Source organism: Carex rostrata, chromosome 35 (genome assembly GCF_964058835.1).
Source record: "Carex rostrata chromosome 35, lpCarRost1.2, whole genome shotgun sequence".
Taxonomy (NCBI): Eukaryota; Viridiplantae; Streptophyta; class Magnoliopsida; order Poales; family Cyperaceae; genus Carex; species Carex rostrata.
In genome coordinates, this window is record NC_135952.1 from 79,048 (window position 1) to 99,885 (window position 20,838).

The 20,838-nt window shown below is 32.8% G+C and overlaps 1 long non-coding RNA gene across 1 annotated transcript; it reads right to left on the bottom strand.

The window, feature by feature from the left end:
* Nucleotides 1–14,553: 14,553 nt before the first annotated feature.
* LOC144549274 (uncharacterized) lies at nucleotides 14,554–15,246 on the bottom strand. Its single transcript, XR_013509646.1, has 3 exons — nucleotides 14,975–15,246; nucleotides 14,767–14,866; nucleotides 14,554–14,665 (listed from the first exon to the last, which is right to left on the bottom strand). It is a non-coding gene; the product is annotated as an uncharacterized LOC144549274 (long non-coding RNA).
* Between the last annotated feature and the right edge of the window lie 5,592 nt (nucleotides 15,247–20,838).

Here is a 20,838-nt window from a genome sequence, read left to right on the forward strand (position 1 = left end):
CTTAACTCTAACGAGATGATATTGAATCCAAAAGGAGAAGGAATCCAATGGTTAAAGGTCTCTTAATCGTTGGTTGATACATCTCATTCAAGGGAAAAAGTTGCACCGCTTTGCCCCTTTGGCATATGCTTCACCTACCCAATGGAGATCATAGTTTCTAGAGATTGATATCCTTCTAATTACATCTGTTTTGTTTTTAAACTTTTCTTTTTCCCCTTTTTACCAGATTTTTTCTGAACCTCAGGAATATCTAATCCTTACACAAATTATTGTAGTCTATATACCTAGACCACTTCTAAATTACAATTTGATCCTTCTTATATATCCCTTTAATTATTCCCATGTTGTTGGTACCATGGCTATTTTATATACATGGTACAATATTGGTTCCATATCCTGATGATGTCCTTAATTAATTGTGCTTAGTGCCTAGTAGTACTGCTCCTTAGGGAGAAGAGAAGGTGCGGTCCAATGGGTTCAATGTCCATTGGACCCGGTTACAAATGCCGTGGAATCCGTATCTGCTCAGGTACCTTAGGAAATTGCACGAAAAAGAATGGTCTGGATTAGTCCCAGTCAGACCAAAACGGAAGATATAGGGGTCTGTTTTGTGATTCGTGCCAGAATTAAAGAACGGTATGGATTTGGTAATTGCACCTATGGTAACCTGAGGCTATACGGATTCCAGACCATCTATGGCGCCATATCTAAGTATCCTTTGTAGAAACGGTTTTAAAGTCTAATTAAGAGTGGCTAAGCTACTCTTCTATGAATTAAAAATTAACATTTTTACTGTCTTTATAATTATATAATTTTTACAAATACTTAATACATTTTAGGCATTCTTATAAATAAATTGGGTAATTATAATATCCCCCACCTATCAATCCCCCATTTCATCCCCCAACTAACTTTCTATTTTAACTATAACTATAACTACTATTTCTAACAACCTTTATTTCTTTCTTCTTTCTCCCTTTCTCTTCCACCTCTATTTTTCTCTTTCACCTTCATCTTCTTCTCCCACCTCCGCCTCCGCCTCCTTCTCCCACCTCTGCCTCCCACCTCCCTCTCTCACCTTCACCTCACCTCACCTCCGCCTCTACCTCTCTCTCCCACCTCTGCATCCCACCTCCTCCTCCACCTCCGTTTTTCCATTGATAAGCTCCCCTCCCTCTCCCACCTCGAAATGATAAATACAATAACCTCCCTCCCTCTTACACTTTCGCATCGGTTTTTTCCCTCTATGCCTGCTGCTCCTGCTCTAGCAAACGTTCTGCTGGAGATCATCTGTCACTCCATCCCAATCGAGCATGCCTCTGCCAGGAATGAATACTTCAACGTGTATGAATGAATACTTCAATGTATTTGAATGAATATTAAAGCACGTCTCTACCGGGTCAAATCCGTCACTGTCAATCGTATCAAAATAATTTTGTATATATATATGCAATTAATCTTTTTCATGTTTATGTTCCCCTTCCTCATGAAGTAGCGAGTTTTGCAAAGAACAAAGCTTTATTAATGGTGAATTAGGCCACTGCGTATTAAATAAATGACATAAAAACAAATTTTGAAAAAAATAGAGATATATGAATGAATACTTCAATGTGTATAAATGAATACTTAATATCTTATGTATGAATACTTGCGTGATAAGATATTAATACTTGTGCAACAGACAACTCGAAAGTATGTCATCATGGATCTCATTTGAAAGATAAAATTGTGTAGAAAACGTTCGTGGTTTTAGATTTGCAAAATTCTTCCCAGATCGTCAGAAATATTGGTTAGATTGAACGGAGAAAAAAAAACCCACCTCTAAAAATATGTAAAAAATGGATGAGTAATGTGTCTAGTTTTTATATTTACACTTACACGATGAGGATTAATACTTTCTCGATAAGAGATGAATACTTGTGCAACGGACAACTCGAAAGTATGTCATCATGGATCTCATTTGAAAGATAAAATTGTGTAGAAAACGTTTGTGGTTTTAGATTTGCAAAATTCCTCATAGATCGTCAGAAATATTAGTTATATTGAACGGAGAAAAAAAACACCTCTAAAAACGTGTAAAAGATGGATGAGTGATATGTTCAGTTTCTATATTTGCACTTGCACGACGAGGATGAATACTTTCTCGATAAGGATGAATACTTGTACAACGGACAACTCGAAAGTATATCATCATGGATCTCATTTTAAAGATAAAATTATGTCAAAAACATTCGTGATTTTAGATTTGCAAAATTCCTCACCGATCGTCAGAAATATTGATTAGATTGAACGAAGAAAAAAAAATCCCACCTCTAAAAACGTGTCCAGTTTTTTTTTTAAAATACTTGATATATTAGGTATGAATACTTGATGTGTTATAGATGAATACTTGATGCATTATATGTGAATACTTGCGCGCGCCAGTTGTAAAATCTTTCAAATATTATGTGGTCCCCAAATAGTAAGTGGTCCCCCTAAGTAGTTAGTAGTTATTGAAGTGGTTAATGACTGGGGGATGAAATGGGGGATTGTTACGGGGGGATAGCTAGATGCTCCCAAATAAATTATAGTATTGTGCCCGTGCATTGCAATGGGAACATGTTATAAGATTGAATAGAATATGAAGAGACATTTTTGTTTGACATTCACAAAAAATAAAAAAATATTTAAGTGAAAATAAAAGACACAAATGAAAAAATAAGAAATCCAAATAAATAACAATAAAAGAAACAAGATCAATTGACGGATCAAATATAACATGAAATTTTTTCTTAAAATATCATTACGATTTAATATCTAATTTTCTCCACAAGCAAGGCCAATCATTAAACGATTTACAAAAGAAATGATATGTAAAGAAACAAAATTGGAAAATATATGATTAAATGATTCAAATAAGAAATGTATTGCATTTAGTTAAATTAATAATGTAAGTGTTGAAATAACTAAATTATTTTTCTGTTGTATAATACAAATATTGAATTAATAATATAATTAAAATAATATATATAATAACTGTATCGCATCCAAATTTTTTTAAAATTGACGTATTGCCGTCTCCGTATTGTATTCGATATGATACATGTACCCGTATCCATCCAACATAGGTGCTAGGTGACCAAATTTTATATATATTTTTTTAAATTGTTAACTAATTTTATAGAATATTTCAAAATCATTGTATTTCACAATTCGTCCAAAAACAACGATTCTCTTCCTATTCTAGAAAATAGTAAACAAATTCCAAAAAAATGAAAAATTTAGTCTCCAGGAACATTTCAATATGGATATCATGTTGAGCAGTTCGGATTGACTATTTGGTCTTTGAAAATGAAGATATGAGTATGAAGTAAAACAAGATCCTTACTTTACAACTCACCAATATAGCCCATCTCTCTCTCTTTCTCTCTCTCCTTATTTTTCTAGCTCATATGATGCACTTGGAGTTTATCGGCAAAAAAAAATCAGTTTAGATAACCCTTTGTGGCTACAGTGAAAATTAGATAAAGATCAACCTTTTATTGGGTCAAATGAACTTTCATTGAAGTTCAATATGAATCTTTGGGTACTTCTCATGAGATTTATGGGCATTATCTAATAATAAGAAGTGCAAAAGAAGAGATCTGTTGTATATACATTCAAACCACTCTTGGTCATATTTACTTTTATCGAGAAATAAAAGAAGCCATAGAAGGGTATTTTTTTGAAAAATTTGCAATGGCTACCAAGTATAATTTTCATTAATTAAACATAAATTGCATTCATCGTTCTACATCCATAACGTTATCTACATCGAACTCCATCAACATCCACATCTAAACATTAACATCTAAACCTCAATATCTAACAACTAAAATAACAAAATAAAATAAATCCTCCGGAGGAAAGAGGGTATCATTTTTTTCTAAATAGACATCGACGACATTCAGCATCGATTGACCAATGACCGGAGGAAAGAGGGTATCATTTTTTTTCTATTTTTCGGCTAGGTTTGCGGGTGGGAGAGGCTAGTGCGGCCTCGACCTCCCCTTCCCAATCAAGGGTTTTGTGTAGCGGGGGTGTTGGTGGGAGGGTTGGAGGCGCTAGGAGACATGAGAAATGGCGGTTAGGGCTATTGTCGCTAATTCTCTCTTAAACTCCCGACGAAGGTTGAAGAGGATGACGGAAAGGTGTTAGGGGACGAGATAGCTAGTGACTAGGGCTATCATCGTCAACTCTCTTTTTCTTCTGAAAAGTGTAAAGGACAACGAGGAAGTGCAGAAGTTACGGTGGGACCGTGGGATGGAGAGGAGGGCTGACTTGCTGGCAGAAGCAGTGAAGCGAAGGGTGGCTTGCTGTTGGTCTCTGTCCTCTGCCCTTTTCAGACGAAGGACAGAAGGTGGGTTACTAGCAGAGGTGGTGGAGCAGAGACGGAGAGGAAGGAGAGACAGACTGAAAAGGGACGGGGCAAGGAGGAGGAAGGTTTGGATGTGGTAGCAATTAGGATTTTTTTTCTCCCGCTGGACTCCTTTTTTTCGCTCACAGAGGTGCTCCCTTTTGTACTCCTACTGATTAAATCATTCTCCTCTCTCTCTTTAAGATTTTCGCAGAAGCTATGAAGTCGTGAGAGAGAATCGAACTCTCAACCTTTGAGTACAACAATTCTAGAGCTTTTTCGAACCACCTATGCTACCTTCCTTCTCTCTCTCTCTCTCTCTCTCTATATATATATATATATATATATATATTTGAGGAGGGTTCAAATGCCTCCATGTTTTTATGCCTCCATCATGCCTCCATCTCTCTCCATCATTTTCAAAGTTCAAACAGTCGATCCAAACCGCTCAACCTAACCTCCATACTAAAATATGCTTGGAGACCAAATTTTATATTTTTAGGAATTTTTTTACTATTTTTTTAGATAGGTACAAAAATACTGTTTTTAGATGGTTCAGATTTACTGATTTGTACCTATCTAAAAAAATAGTAAAAAAATTCCTAAAAATATAAAATTTGGTCTCCAAACATATTTTAGTATGGAGGTTAGATTGAGCGGTTCGGATCGACTGTTTGAACTTTGAAAATAATAGAGAGAGATTGAGGCATGATGGAGGCACAAAAACATGGAGGCATTTGAACCCTCCTCTATATATATATATATATATAACTTAGGTGATATGAATTCCTACTAATATAGATTCAGTCTATGCTTGCCACAGAAAATCAGGAATTATAAAGAATGGTTGATGAGACTAATCCAAAGATTATCACTCATGCGTGAAGGGATTGGTACAAGATAATATTATTACTTTTACTCTGATACTGCACGGTAGTTGCAAGATTAGCATCTTGTGAAAAATGAGAAAGAGATTCAACTCCTGGATAAAGTAGCATCTTATTGAAAGATTAGACTTAACAAATTATATATATTTGTATAGAATGATTGATAGATATTTCTTGAGCACACCAAATTGAAGTAATTTATTAATTAATTAAAGGGTGATGAGATTTTATCCAATTTTCACAAGCAATTTTTTTTGTGCGCATTTCAAAATTCGTATATTGAAGGAACCTTTTTATTTAGATGGATGTACCATGACACGTGGATGAAGGAGAGCCGTTGATATCTAAAATTGGTCAAGTGCTTGTGTGCTCCTTTCTCTAAAAATGGTCAGAAAAAATTCCATTCAGAGGGATATTATTATTCTCATCTTCACTGAAAATAACTAATGGCGTGTATGTATTAGATTAAATGAGAATTAGCCACGTTACTGTAAAATTAGTTTAACTTGTGAGAATCACTTTCAGCATAATTAATTAGTTTAAAAATGTTGCTCATTGGCTGCATGTGATCGGTACTCATTTCTCGGAGTATCAAATGTACTTTCGGTACGAGTTAGGTACTTGGACACGAAGCATTCAAAATCTAACGATAAGCTTCACAACACCATTGTATAAAGGAAAAGGATGACAAGACAACGAATATAAAGTTTATTTTCTTTACATTTGGATTCAAAAGATGTATTAAAAATAAAATTATTAGATGTAAACTATGTTATTTTATTTATGTATTAAAAAGATGGAACAATATCTGCATGAGTAAAAATTAATTCTCTGCGAGAAGTATACTGATAAAAAGGATTTTTCTCTTAGCAATGGAATTATTGAGGGTATATCAACCTCTATTTTTAAAAACTTTAATAACTCAAAATTAAATTATAAATGTCAAAATAAAACCATTAGAGATATGATCTATGTTATTTTCTTTATATGTTCATGAAATATTATCACATTTCAATTTTGATTTTATGTGATTCAAAAATCAACGTCTAGAAATTATCCACATTAGTACATTTTTTTTACAATCTCTTGATGACAACCAAAACAAAGTTGAAATGTCGTAATATTTTACATGTTCATAGATAAAATGATGTAGATCATATACAACGGTTTTATTTTGACTTTTAAGTTTCAAATTTTGAGTTATTAGAGTTTTTAAAAATGGAGGCATGATAGAGGCATTTGAACAATATTACATTTCAATTTTATTTTTGTGTAAATCAGTAAGTTGAAAAAACAATGTTTATAAATTATCCATATCAATGCATTTTTATAAGCTCTTGATGACAACTAAAACAAAATTCAAATGTCATAATTTTTACACGTACATAGATAAAACAATATAGATTATATCCAACAGTTCTATTTTAGTTTTTAAGTTTTAAATTTTGAACTATTAATTTTTTTATAAATAAAGATATGGTAGAAACACTAAAAATAGATGGGCATGAAAGTTTTTTTTTTTTTTTTAAAAAAAAAAAACTCATCATTTAATCTATCAATTACTAGTTTGACCCATGATTTAATGGGCACTTTCAATAATACTGGGCCTTTAATCATACAGAGGCGGGCCTTGGCCTTTTGTGGAGAGATAATGGGCCCTTTAGGGGTGGATACATCATTAATGTGTTATTGAAGTAGGATGATAAAATGTAATTTGTTTTACGAATTTTATGAATTAATTTGTGATAAATAACTTATAATGTGTATGGCATTCTAATTAATCATTGACAATGATGTTTAGCTTAATAAAAAATACATTTTTACTCAAAAATCCCAAACAGTTTAATTTAATTTTACCTTAAATTTCTGTAACTTAATTGGACTCAATTCGTCTCCACATGTGAAAGAGAAAAGTTTCTTATAATTCTGTAGATTTGGACAAATTTAACCATATAGCTTACATCATCACTACTAAAAAAAAAAATTACCCCACCAGTCATATATAGGACAGAGCTAATTTGACTTCATGTAGTGCACAATCCACGGAAACAAATTAAAAAGGGATATAAAAGTGCACTGCATAAAGTCAAATCAATTTTGTCAAATATATTAATCCAAAATCAGGGGTGTAGATATTGACAGAGCAATATTTGCATCATGCAGCGCGAGGATAACAGAGTCAAAACAGCGCTGCATGAAGCAAAACTTACGCTGTTAATATATTTTTCTCAAAATCTGGTTCCTTTCCGACAAAACAGATCGCAGTGTTCCAGTGTTGGATCAAATACGAAACTTTCGAAGGGCTTGCTCGAAATTTCAGAAACCTTTTTGCCCAATTGTCAGGGAAATACCACACGGTATGGTACAGAGATTTGTCGATGCCCGTCACAAAAAGGCAGATACGCGTCTCCAGCCTGTCTCCATCTTGGTCCAAGTCCCGATTCTTTCTCCGCCTTTAGAAACTAGAAATTGACAATGGCTTCAAGATTTGCATGCACTAAGCTTGCGCTGTTGCGCGTCATTATCAAAACAAATATATATAGACAAAATAACTATGGTAATTATAATATGCATATTATATAACAGATCGCACTGTAGATTGATATCTATGTTTTTTTTTAAATTAAAATAAGTGATGTAAACTGTTCAGCATAATTTTCATACAAAAATATATTTGCAGATCAAATTATATATATATGTGTGTGTGTGTTATTTTTTTACTATTTCTTTAGATAAATAGAAAATCATTTGATTTGAAAATTTTGGACTATCCAAAAATCATGATTTTTTTACCTATATAAAAAATTGTAACTTTTTTAAAATATAAAATTGCTCTTCAAGTATATTTTTGAATTTTTCACATGAGAATCATGTTTAACTGTTCGAATCAACTGTTTAAATTTTAAAAATAAAGATATGAATCCATAACACAAATCAACCTATAATATGCATATTATACCATACACACTAAAAAATTATGATTATACATTTATTGAATGCCGTCAATTATCAACATCCTTTGTATCTAAATACATGCTTTTATCTTTCTTAGTTTTTTTTTTTTCATAAATCTCAATTTATAGAATCTGGCATGCAATTCTGGCCACAAATATCCTTTCAAATGTATGATAAAAAAATTTCAAATTTTTCATAGAAAATTCGGTAGAAGTTACTAGGGAAAATCTATCTGATAAAATGATCAGGCAAAGAAATGATTTACAACTAAAAATGAGCACCGATGGGAAAGGCGCATCAAATGCATGCATGCACCATTTTTCGAATTTGAGGAGGGGAACAGAAGAGGCATCTAAAGGCACTATATCATATCATATCACGGCTGTCTTAATTCGATATATAAATTTAATGATCGACATTTGCAGACAATGATCTCTCAAAGCCCCCCGTTTACAAAAGTTGGAGAACACTGATTCCACGTTTTCTCCCAAGGTTTTCACTAAAAATAAAAAATAAAAAAAAAGATTCCACATTTTTTGTCATGGTTTCGATCAGCTAATGGTATACAAAATTATACTTGATTCCACGTGATGATTATTTTGATATATATATATACACACACACATAGGGTGGCTAATATCAAAACGCTTGTTCCTAGACCGTGGAACAAACGCTTCAGTTTTTATGTATATTTTTAAAGTTCAAATTGTCGATCCAAACCGTTCAACATTCAATCTATAATAAATTGTGCTTGAAGACTAAATTTTACATTTTTTGAATTTTGTTGCTATTTATTAAGCTAATTTTAAAATCGTTGTTTTCAATGATAAAATTTTTGTTCACTATTTATTAAAATCAACAAATTTAAAATTGATTTAATAAATAGTAAAAAAAAAAAATCCAAAAAAACCTAAAATTTGGCTTCAACCATATTTTAATATAGAGATCACATCTAACAATTTGGATCGATCATTTAAACTTTGAAAATCATAAAACCTATTGGTTACACCACAACTCCAGAACAAACGTTTTGATATTAGTTTATTTTTTCAGATAAGTAGATCTTCATATGAAAATGTACTATTTTTTTATATTATATGAGTGAGACTATTGTACTATGCATATACATAGTACACAGTGGTTTGTACTTTAAATTAATATTTTTGTTTTAAAATTTCAAACTGTTGATTTGAACTTTAAATTAAGATGTGCTTGGAGACCAAATTTTACATTTTTTGGAATTTTCTTACTATTTATTAAACCACTTTGAAAATCGCTGATCCAATGGTCCAGAAAAATGTAAAATCAGCGATTTTCAAAGTGGCTTAATAAATAGTAAAAAAAATCCAAAAAATGTAAAATTTGGTCTCCAAGCACATTTTAATATAGATTAAATATCTAACGGTTTGAATCGGCTATTTGAACTTCGAAACTAGAGATATGAGCGCGAATTAAAGGAGTCTGTTTAATTCGCGAAGTAGCGTAGCCTTACTCATATATATATATGGGCTACGGTGAGTTGCGAAGTAAAGCGACTATTTTACTTCACGCTCATATTTTGTGATTTTAAACTTCAAAACGTCGATCCAAACCGTTTATCTTATTCTCCATATTGAAATGTGATTGGAGACCAAATTTTACATTTTTTGGAATTTTGTTACTATTTATTAAGCAATTTTGAAAGTCGCTGATCTGATGGTCCATAAAATTTTACTGTTTTTACTGTTCACAGCAAAACAGCAATTTTAAAAAATGCTTAATAAATAGTAAACAAAATCTAAAAAATATAAAATTTGGTCTCCAAGCACATTTCAATATGGATTAAACATCTAACGGCTCGGATCGGTCGTTTGGACTTTCAAAATAAAAATATGGCGTGAAGTAGAAACGCGTTTTACTTCACAACTCACCGTAGCTCATCTCATATATATATATATATAGAGAGAGAGAGAGAGAGAGTTAGGCTGGGGTGCTATGGATAGCATAGTGGCCTCTATGCTACGGCTCAATATTCGAGTTTCCAAAATCCAAACGGTCGATCCGAACCGTTCATCTTATTCTCCATATTAATATCTGCTTGGAGACCAAATTTTATAATTTTCTGAATTTTTTTACTATTTATTAAGCCACTTTGAAAATCGCTAATCCAACGGTTTTACTGTTTTGTGCAGCCACCGTTGGATCAACAATTTTGTAAAATACTTAATAAATAGTAAAAAAATTCAGAAAAATGTAAAATTTGGTCTCCAAGCAGATATTAATATGGAGAATAAGATGAACGGTTCGGATCGACCGTTTGGATTTTGAAAACTCGAATATTGAGCCGTAGCATAGAGGCCACTATGCTATCCATAGCACCCCAGCCTAACTCTCTCTCTATATATATATATATATATATATATAGAGCTAGGCTACGGTGAGTTGCGAAGTAAAGCGACTATTTTACTTCACACTCATATTTTGCGATTTTAAAGTTCAAAACGTTGATCCGAACCGTTCATCTTGTTCTTCATATTGAAATGTGCTTGGAGACCAAATTTTACATTTTTTGGAATTTTTTTACTATTTATTAAGCAATTTTGAAAGTCGCTGATCTGATGGTCCAGAAAATTTTACTGTTTTTACTGTTCACAGCAAAACAGCAATTTTTAAAAATGCTTAATAAATAGTAAAAAAATTCAAAAAAAATGTAAAATTTGGTCTCCAAGCACATTTCAATATGGATTAAATATCTAACGGTTCGGATCGGTAATTTGGACTTTCAAAATAAAAATACAGCGTGAAGTAGAAATGCGTTTTACTTCGCAGCTCACCGTAGACTACCTCATATATATATATATATATATATATATATATATATAGAGAGAGAGAGAGAGAGAGAGAGAGAGAGATGGGCTATGGTGCATTGTAATGCATGGAGGGGTTTGTGCATTGGATCATAAATATAAAATTCAAAATCCAAATGGCCGATCCAAACCGTTCATCTTGTTCTCCATATTAATATGTGCTTGGAGACTAAATTTTACATTTTTCTGAATTGTTTTACTATTTATTAAGTATTTTACAAAATTGTTGATCCAACGGTGGCTGCTGATTTTACTGTTTTGTTAAGCCACTGTTGGATCAACAATTTTGTAAAATACTTAATAAATAGTAAAAAAATTCAGAAAAATGTAAAATTTGGTCTCCAAGCACATATTAATATGGATAACAAGATGAACGGTTTGGATCGTCTATTTGGATTTTAGATTTATGATCCAATACACAAACCCATGCATTGCAATGCACCATAGCCCATCTCTCTCTCTCTCTCTCTCTCTATATATATATATATATATATATAGAGTAAAGCTAGCGTGTGACATGCTCACCAAGAAAGTTTGATGAGCATAACTCCAAACCGTTGAAATCCATGTACTTCATGAGTGATGCATATACATGCAAAATTTTGAAAGTTTCGAGTTTATTTGCTACACGGTCAAGTGGTCAAAGAAATAATAAAAATTGAATATATAAAATAACTTATAATAAAATGTTCATTTCTTTGATCACTTGACCGTGTAGCAAATAAACTCGAAACTTTCAAAATTTTGCATATATATGCATCATTCATGAAGTACATGGATTTCAACGGTTTGGATTTGACATTTGACGTCGATCCGATATACTTTTGGAGTTATGCTCACCAAACTTTCTTGGTGAGCATGTCACACGCTAGCTTTACTCATATATATATATATATATAGGAATATGCTAGCATGCTATGCATAGCATAGAGCCCCTCCATGCAATGCTTTGGATTTCGACTTTTCAAAATCCTAACGGTCGATCCGAACCGTTCATCTTGTTCTCCATATTAATATGTGTTTGGGGACCAAATTTTACATTTTTTGGAATTTGTTTACTATTTCTTTAGATTTATTGAAAATCGCTGTTTTCAGCAAATCTGGACCATAAAAAAACAGCGATTTTCAATAAATCTAAAGAAATAGTAAAAAAATTCCAAAAAATGTAAAATTTGGTCCCCAAACACATATTAATATGGAGAACAAGATGAACGGTTCGGATCGACCGTTAGGATTTTGAAAAGTCGAAATCCAAAGCATTGCATGGAGGGGCTCTATGCTATGCATAGCATGCTAGCATATTCCTATATATATATATATATATATATGGATTTGGCTAATATGCTATGGGTAGCTAAGAGGCCTCCCGTGCTACGGCTCAATATTCGACTTTTCAAAATCCTAACGGTCGATCCGAACCGTTCATCTTATTATCCATATTAATATGTGCTTGGAGATCAATTTTTACATTTTTTGGAAATTTTTTACTATTTTTTTAGATTTATTGAATATCGCTGTTTTTTATGGTCCAGATTTGTCTGAAAAACAGCGATTTTCAATAAATCTAAAAAAATAGTAAAAAATTTCCAAAAAATGTAAAATTTGGTCTCCAAGCACATATTAATATGGAGAACAAGATGAATGGTTCGGATCGACCGTTAGAATTTTGAAAAGTTGAATATTGAGCCGTAGCACGGGAGACCTCTTACCTACCCATAGCACCGTAGCCAAGTCCTATATATATATATATATCAGTGTTGTAAATAATGGTATTCGGTTGTTGGATGAACGGAGTACCGCCAAGTGATTAATCGGTATGCGGCCGATTCATCTAAATTATGTAGACAATTTAACGTTTTTCTAAAATTTATGTATATATATCTTAACACATAAGTACTTTACATGTTTAAGTAACACATTTATTTAATAAAAAAATTCAAGAATTTTTTTTTTTTCAAATACTACTACTAATATATTATTTGAAAGAAATGAAACATTTCAACGAAAAATCACTAAATTTAGTTTATGATAAGAACTTAGTTTTATAAATGTATATGTCATACTAATTGAAAAAAATACATCAGTAATTAGTAGGAAAATATATGGTATATAAATAGCAGATGAATTAATCAATTTCAAAGTAAATAAGAAGAAAAAACATATATAAAAATATTGAATGTATGTCCAAGCACAAATAAAGTTACAATACATGATTTATAAAATTTATTATCACACAATATCACGGAAAAATAATCAATGTAAAAAATAAATATTCACTGGAATAAAAGGGAATAAATGAGAATAAACATACGATTACACGGTAAAACGGCCGATTAATTATTTTCATCTGCAAATAGGCATATATTCGTAAGGCCACCGTTAATGATTAAATGGACGATTAAACGGCCATTAAGACCGTTTTTTACAACACTGATATATGTTAATCTAAAATATGGAACAATATTCGCTATACACAATACTATAGCCCAACTATTATAATTATGAGTAGAACTAGGCTGTTCTGAAGTTCACCAAGCCTTTGGGTGAACTTAAGTCTAAAACCCGTCAAATCGGATTTAAATGACGAATTTGAACCGTGAAATCTGTCTATCTTACCAGTGATGCATCTACATGTGAAAATTTTAAACATTCGAATTAATTTAGTATATAGTCAATCGGTCAAAAATTAGAAAGTTAAAAAACTAATTTTAATGCATTCATTTTTTGAATGTTTTTGGACCGCTTGACTTTATACAAAATTAATTTGAATGTTTAAACTTTTCACATGTAGACGCATCACTCATAAGGTAAACGGGTTTTCATGGTTCGGATTTGTTAGTTAGAGCCAATTTAATGGGTTTTAGACTTGAATCCACTAAGAAACTTGGTGAACTTAAGAACACCCTAGTTCTACTATATAATTACTAGTAATCGTGCCCGTGCACAGCAACGGGAGCAAATTATGTAGTAGAAAACCTAATTTACTAAAAAAAAAATTTCATAAAAAATAGAGAAAATAAATATCGCTGAATGTAAATCAAAGATATTATTTCTGAATTGAATATAGAAATAAAAAAATATAACATTCTCTAATAAAAACCATAAACATACAAAGCTAAAACAAAACAAACAACCTAAAAGTACTGAAGTAAGTAATTTCAATACGCTGACAGCCTGACACCAAATTTGGTAGCACCTCACGGCATGTTGAGCCTGTACATAGTAAACAAACTGTTTTAATCAAGGAACTTCAATTTGATTAATATTGATTAATTTAAGACAAAGAGTATTTTGATATTTTAATTTTAGAAGTACCTAAGTCTCAACTCTTCGTATTCTGGCATCTGGGGATTAAAATGGACAGTGGAAATATCCGTGGCAAGCAAATGATTATCTGTAAAATATTTTTATTTATTTAGTTTAAATTTAGTTTTTAAAATTTCAAATAAACATAAAAGATATAAATTTGTTACATACATTGTGTATCAACAAGTACTTTCACCCGAGTGACGAAAATAATAGACTTTTGTTCAATAGCTTGGAGGACTCCCGGGTTGTTCTCGAAGGGTTTGCCTACCATCAACAATGGAATGACAGTTCCTCTAAACATTGAAAACATTGTAAGCAATTATGTGAACCTTTAATGCTTGATTTGAAATATTCAAATTATAATTAGTAAGTGTTGTTTATTATTATTACTCACGTCGGATGAAATAGATATATCTTAACGGAAGGCACAAGTTCTCGACCTCTCCATTCGACGAAATTCACTTGGTGAGCATAACTCACTTGACCGAGAACATCTAAAACAAAGTCAATATATGTTGCCAATTATATAGTTTAGTAATGATAGTTAAGATTAAGATTAAGATTAAGATATTTAATTAAATATGTAGTCACAAGTTAATTACCTGTGAGATATTTGCCGCGTGGTATCGCCTTAATTTGATCTATGGGTTGTGGCGTTGGGTAAATTGCAAAATTTGGATCGACTTGAAGAGTAACAAGAGTGGTTCGCCTTTCATCAATAGCAATCATGAAATCATCATTCGTGAGTTTATAGTTCTCGTATCTGAGACCATCCAATGGAAGGGGTTCGACACGGAAGTGTTCCATGCGATACATATCACCAATTTTTATATTGGTCTGTACGTATGATCTCATTTGACATGGAACCCTCGCTAACATTTTCTCTCTCTAAAATTTAAAAATCAAGAGTTAAAAATTGCGAGTTGCATTGGAACATATAATCATAAATAAAAACTATTATGTATGTAGTTAGGTAACTAAATTGGAAAGCGTATAACACTGAAATTCTTACAACACCCTAGTTCTACTATATAATTATTATGTTCCGGTGCACAATCCAGGTAATCCGAGTCCAAGCAATGAATGCAGGGGAATTAATACAGCGTACTGAAACCGTTAGTAACAAATTAGCAACCTATTGTGGATTTTCAATCCAAAAAAATAAAATAAAAAATATAATAAAAAAGAGACCTATATAAGCTATGATTAAGAGAACCAAAGTAGATTACCAGAGTGATAATTAAATAATGGCCTAATATATATTAGGCGCATAATTCAGCAATATATCCTTATGAACCTAACCCAAAAGGTATTGTGGCCATTTCCAACAGTGTAAACATAGCTGACCTTAATTTGCTAATTAATAATTTATTTCAAACAGCCGTGAAATTCCATATATAAGAAGTCAGAAATTATAAAGAGCAGTGAGGCTATGGTATTATATTATGCATATCATGGATTCGTCCATACCACAGACTAATATTTTTGTTATTAAAATTGTAACAGTCGATTCAAACATAAATTTTATATGAATATCTACATATAAACTAAATTTTACATCTTTTAGAATTTTTTTACTATTTTTTAAAATGGGTAGAAAATCACTGTTTTTTAATTAGATGGTTTAGAATTTTCATATCAAGTCATTTTTTACCCATCTAAAAAAAAATATTAAAAATATATATATAATTTAGTTTACAAGTACATATTCATAAGATGATTATATTGTACAGCTCAACCGTTAAAACATTCGAACCAAAAAATTAACTCCATAGCATAGGCCAATGTGCTGATGTGTTTAATGTGTCTAAGATGCGGGGAAAAAATATTTTAAAATAGTATAATTTTTTTGGCTTTTTGTGTACCTCTGTAGAGATTTAATGCATGACTAATTATATTATTTTTTTATCATAAGGTCTTTATTATTTAAAAAAATATTTGTTTTCAAAATTTGTTGAATTAAATATTTCTTTTTATAAAAGTTATCATATTTAAAAAAAAAAATCTATAGATATTTTTTTTAGCAAAGTCTGAGAAAACAAGTATATATTAGTCATGCTTAATAAACATCATATGGATCAGGATTTTCACAACAATTTATCTTCAATAATTAATAAGGATAACTTTTTGAAGCATTAGCTTCTATCTTATAATTAGGATATAAAAGTTGTTTATGCTTGTTATTCTACAAAATATTAGATAAAATTAATAAATTATCTATAATAATTTCTTACGTTAAGTATAATTAATTACAATTTATTTATTGAATGTTAATTTTTACCACACCGTTTTTTTTATTAGGTTAGAGGAATATTCAAATGTCTCGTCTCTATTGTGTTTCGTCATGCTTTCTTAATTTGGTGAATCAATTTATGAACTTAATAGAATGAATACAACGGTTAAATATGGTTTATATTATTTTTAAGCAAATGTATAAGATTGTGAGTTCATCAACATCAAAGTATCAAAAATGCTTTATTTTCTTATTATATTTTTTTTTATGAAAAAGCGAATAATCAACAATTCTTGACTCATAAAACAATAAAATGTCTCTACATTTCCCATAACCATTCATTGGCAGCATCATTTTGTTGCTCCAATATGCTCTAGATAGACTACATTCTTTATCTCTATTTTTAAAGTTCGAACAGTTGGTCTGAACTGCTCAATATGATCTTCATAATAAAATATGCTTGGAGACCAAATTTTATATTTTTTAGAATTATTTTACTATTTTTTAAGATAGATAACAAAATCACATTTTAAAGAGATTATAGACCATCCGATAAAGTCATATTGTACCTATCTAAAAAAATATAAAATTTGGTCTCCAAGTGTCACACCCCGCGGCCACGAGGTGTGACAGGGCCCCGCCGTAAGCATACAACTCCATGTATGCTTACAAGGCAATTACAATATTTCCATCACATCACAATAAAATACATAAAATAAGTTTATAAATATAGTTCAAGTACAAAATGTCTGGTACAAGTAGATCATACAAGAGGTATCTCGTACGGATACTGACCATAAGGTGTGACATAGAGAGCACTATACAACAAAACAAGATATGCCTCTCTAGTCAAATAACAAAATAACTGCTAAGGTAATATGGTGATCTATACCAAGGGTCAACTACTAGCGTGTCTCTCCAGACCCAGCCGCACCGATACCTGTAAAAAGAACCCAAAGGGTGGGGGTGAGAATAAATTCTCAGTGCGAATTTGCCACAATCAGGTTATTGGACTTGCAATCAGACTCCATGTTCAAAAATGAAATCCATACAAAATCACATTAGCAGTTCTATAACAATATATATATAAATGAATGCATGTACTCGACAACAATAATCGAATGAAAAACAACTTAAGGAATTTCCAAGATGAAGTTCGAACAAACACATTTTTTTGGCCTGACTCATTTTATTATGGCTGGTAGCATCTATAGATGTTCAACCGAGCTGGACCCTTTATCAAACCCTCATCTGTAGGGTTACTGGCACCTACAGATGTTCCACCGAGCTGGACCCTTTATCTGACACCCATCTATAAATGCTTTGGCTTAACCATTTACTAAAGTCTGGTTCCAAGTCATAAAATGAAAATTCACATGAAATAAATCAGAATGTCGTCATAGTCAATTGACCGTCCAAATGCATTACCACGTATGCAATTATGCAACAGTCAAACATACAACATGACAATTCCAAGTATGCAACAATCAATCACACAACATGACAATCGGAAAAGATAATTTAATTTCTGAAAATGAAACATCAAACAAGTCCAAGAACCCCACACTTGATTACGAAGAGCGTATCTTGCGCTTAAGGTTCAGACGTCTCGAGAGGTCCTGCGAAATCGTGCTCAACCGAGCCTACGCCTATATTAACATATACACACTTGGTTTAATCCTGGTTCAACAGTCGACATGCTTACTCGAGTTTAGTAATGGCTTATACCTTCCTTAACCAATTCTTTATACTTTTGTATCGAGTATTTTTATTCTTCTTTATCACTTAATATCCATAAAATTCACCTAATTTTACATCTGGTTCCTCTAACCCATACACAATTCCATTTATGCAACCATTTGCAAGCATACCCATTTTTGGTCATTCATTATTTTGCTAATTTAATTCTTGTAGGCATTTGAGAGTTGAGCGTGTAAGAATTCTAAAAGATAACCGAACGATATTATTCAACTATACTCATTTAATCAATTCCTTCTCGTGTTAATTTGGGGGTTGGTCATCTAAAAGATGTTAGAGATAACAATTCAATTTCTCGATCACTTAAACCCTAAATTGATCAAAAATCAAAATAAATTATAGGTTTCAAAGATAAGAAAAGGGACTTACCGATTACACTTCTATTAGGTTGGATTAGACTAAACAATCACAATTTTTCCCCAATTTTCGGATTTGAGCATGTCACACCCCCGGACAACCCGCCGCGCATTTATGCGCTAGGCGTTAAGCACATCACATACATCATCAATAAAAACATTCAACAAGCCACTTTATTTAAAAAATAAATGGAGTTCACAAACAAACAGAAAAGGGACAATATGTCAGACATGGCTAGTCAAACAGTCACTGCCATGTCCACACAATATATTGTTCATACAAATATAAAATAAACAGAGAGTGGCTATCTTAACAACTTCCGCTAATTTCCTCACCCGCGGCCTTCCTCCATGCTTTCTTCTTCGTTTCCTGGAACCCACATAACAGGTGGTACGGTGAGAGATCGAACTAACTCTCAGTGCGGGATTTAGTTCCAGCCCGGTGCTTTTACAAATCAATGCATTTAATTCCCCAAATAACATAAAAAGAAGGTTTTTGAATTTTTCCCCATGTCCCTATCAATTCGGATATGCAAATCACTTTAAAATAACCAGTTTTTATTCCCGCCCCTTTTTAACTCATTTCAAAAGGTTTTAAAATTCCACACTCTGGGAATCCATGCCCGCACATGAAAACCCGGCGAATCGCCACGCAAGGACGACCCGATTATCACACTCTAGATGGGCCATTTCGGGGACCCATCCGGCGAACCGCCGCGAATTTGGCGACCCGTTCTGTTCTGTTCTGTTCTGTTCTGTCCTGTTCACACACTGGGCTGCCACACATGGACAGCCCGCTTTTCAAAAACACATGCAGAGCCGCCTCACACGGACGGCCCCAATTTAAAACGATTCATTCAAGTTCCCCATTCTCAAATTCACAATTCAATTCCTATCAATTCAATTTCATGCATCAAGAGTTCCTATCATGCAATTCTACACAAATTCAAACGATTGTTCGACATTCACAACATGCAGTTTATCCACCAGATTAAGAAAAAGGACTACTTACCTCAATCCATGCATTTTTTGTATTATTTGTAAAAAGACCAGGAACCCGCACCTGTATTTTCAGTGCCTTCGTTTGAGCGGTTGTCAGGATCTCGTGTATTCTCAGCGTCTCCTAAATTCACGCGGTTTGCTCCTAAGTTTTAAACGCTTAATTAACTTCTTATTTCTTTTTAAATCCAAAGAATTTATACATAATTAAAACCCTCAATTCAGTTTCCCCCACAATTCAATTTGGTATTATTAAATTGGTATTAACCTTGATCCTCGTACTAATTTGATTGACTTTAAAGAGGGAAGGGGTTCGGTTCGGATATTGGGTTATTGGGTTTAGGTTTTTGGTTCATAGGATCACACTCTAGGGTTAATGGGTTTCGGGTCTAGGGTTAATGGGTTCGGGTCTAGGGTTAATGGGTTCGGGTCTAGGGTTTGGGTTCGGGTCTAGGGCTGTGGTTCGGCCAGCAGGGGTCCGGCTAGGGTAGTGGCCGGCGGCAGCGGCAAGGGGAAGAAGAGAGAGAGGGAGGGGTTCGGCCAGGGGGCTGTCGGCCTAGGGGGCTGGCGGCCTTGGGGTTGCTCGGGTCAGCGGCCAAGGGTGGGGCTCGGGTCAGCGGGTCAGCAGCCAAGGGAGAGAAGGGGGGCGGCGGCACAAGGGAGAACAAGAGAGAGGGAGGGCCGGCGGCATCCAAAAAGAGATGGGGGGGGCGGCCAAGAAGAGAGAAAGAGAAAGAGAAAGACTTACAGGAATAATTGAAAAGGAAACAATTGGGAATGAGAGGAGAGACTTTGGTTGATTATATTATTGGATGTGGGCTAAACTTAGGATTGCATATTTCTAATTTGGGCTTACTAATTGGGCTAAGAAATGCATAATTAAAATTTATATGCAGAATTTAGATATAACTTTCATGTAAATTAATAAAACTTTTTGCTATTTATTTTCTGAACTATATATATTATTCTTATTTTTATTTTGATTCAAATTGGATTCTAAATTTAAAATATACCCGAATTCAGAAGCGTTACAGAGCAAAACCCTAAATTGAAAATCAAGGTTGAGATGAAATCGAGAAGAGAATCACCAAATTAGCAACATGGAAGCTCAATGGAGATG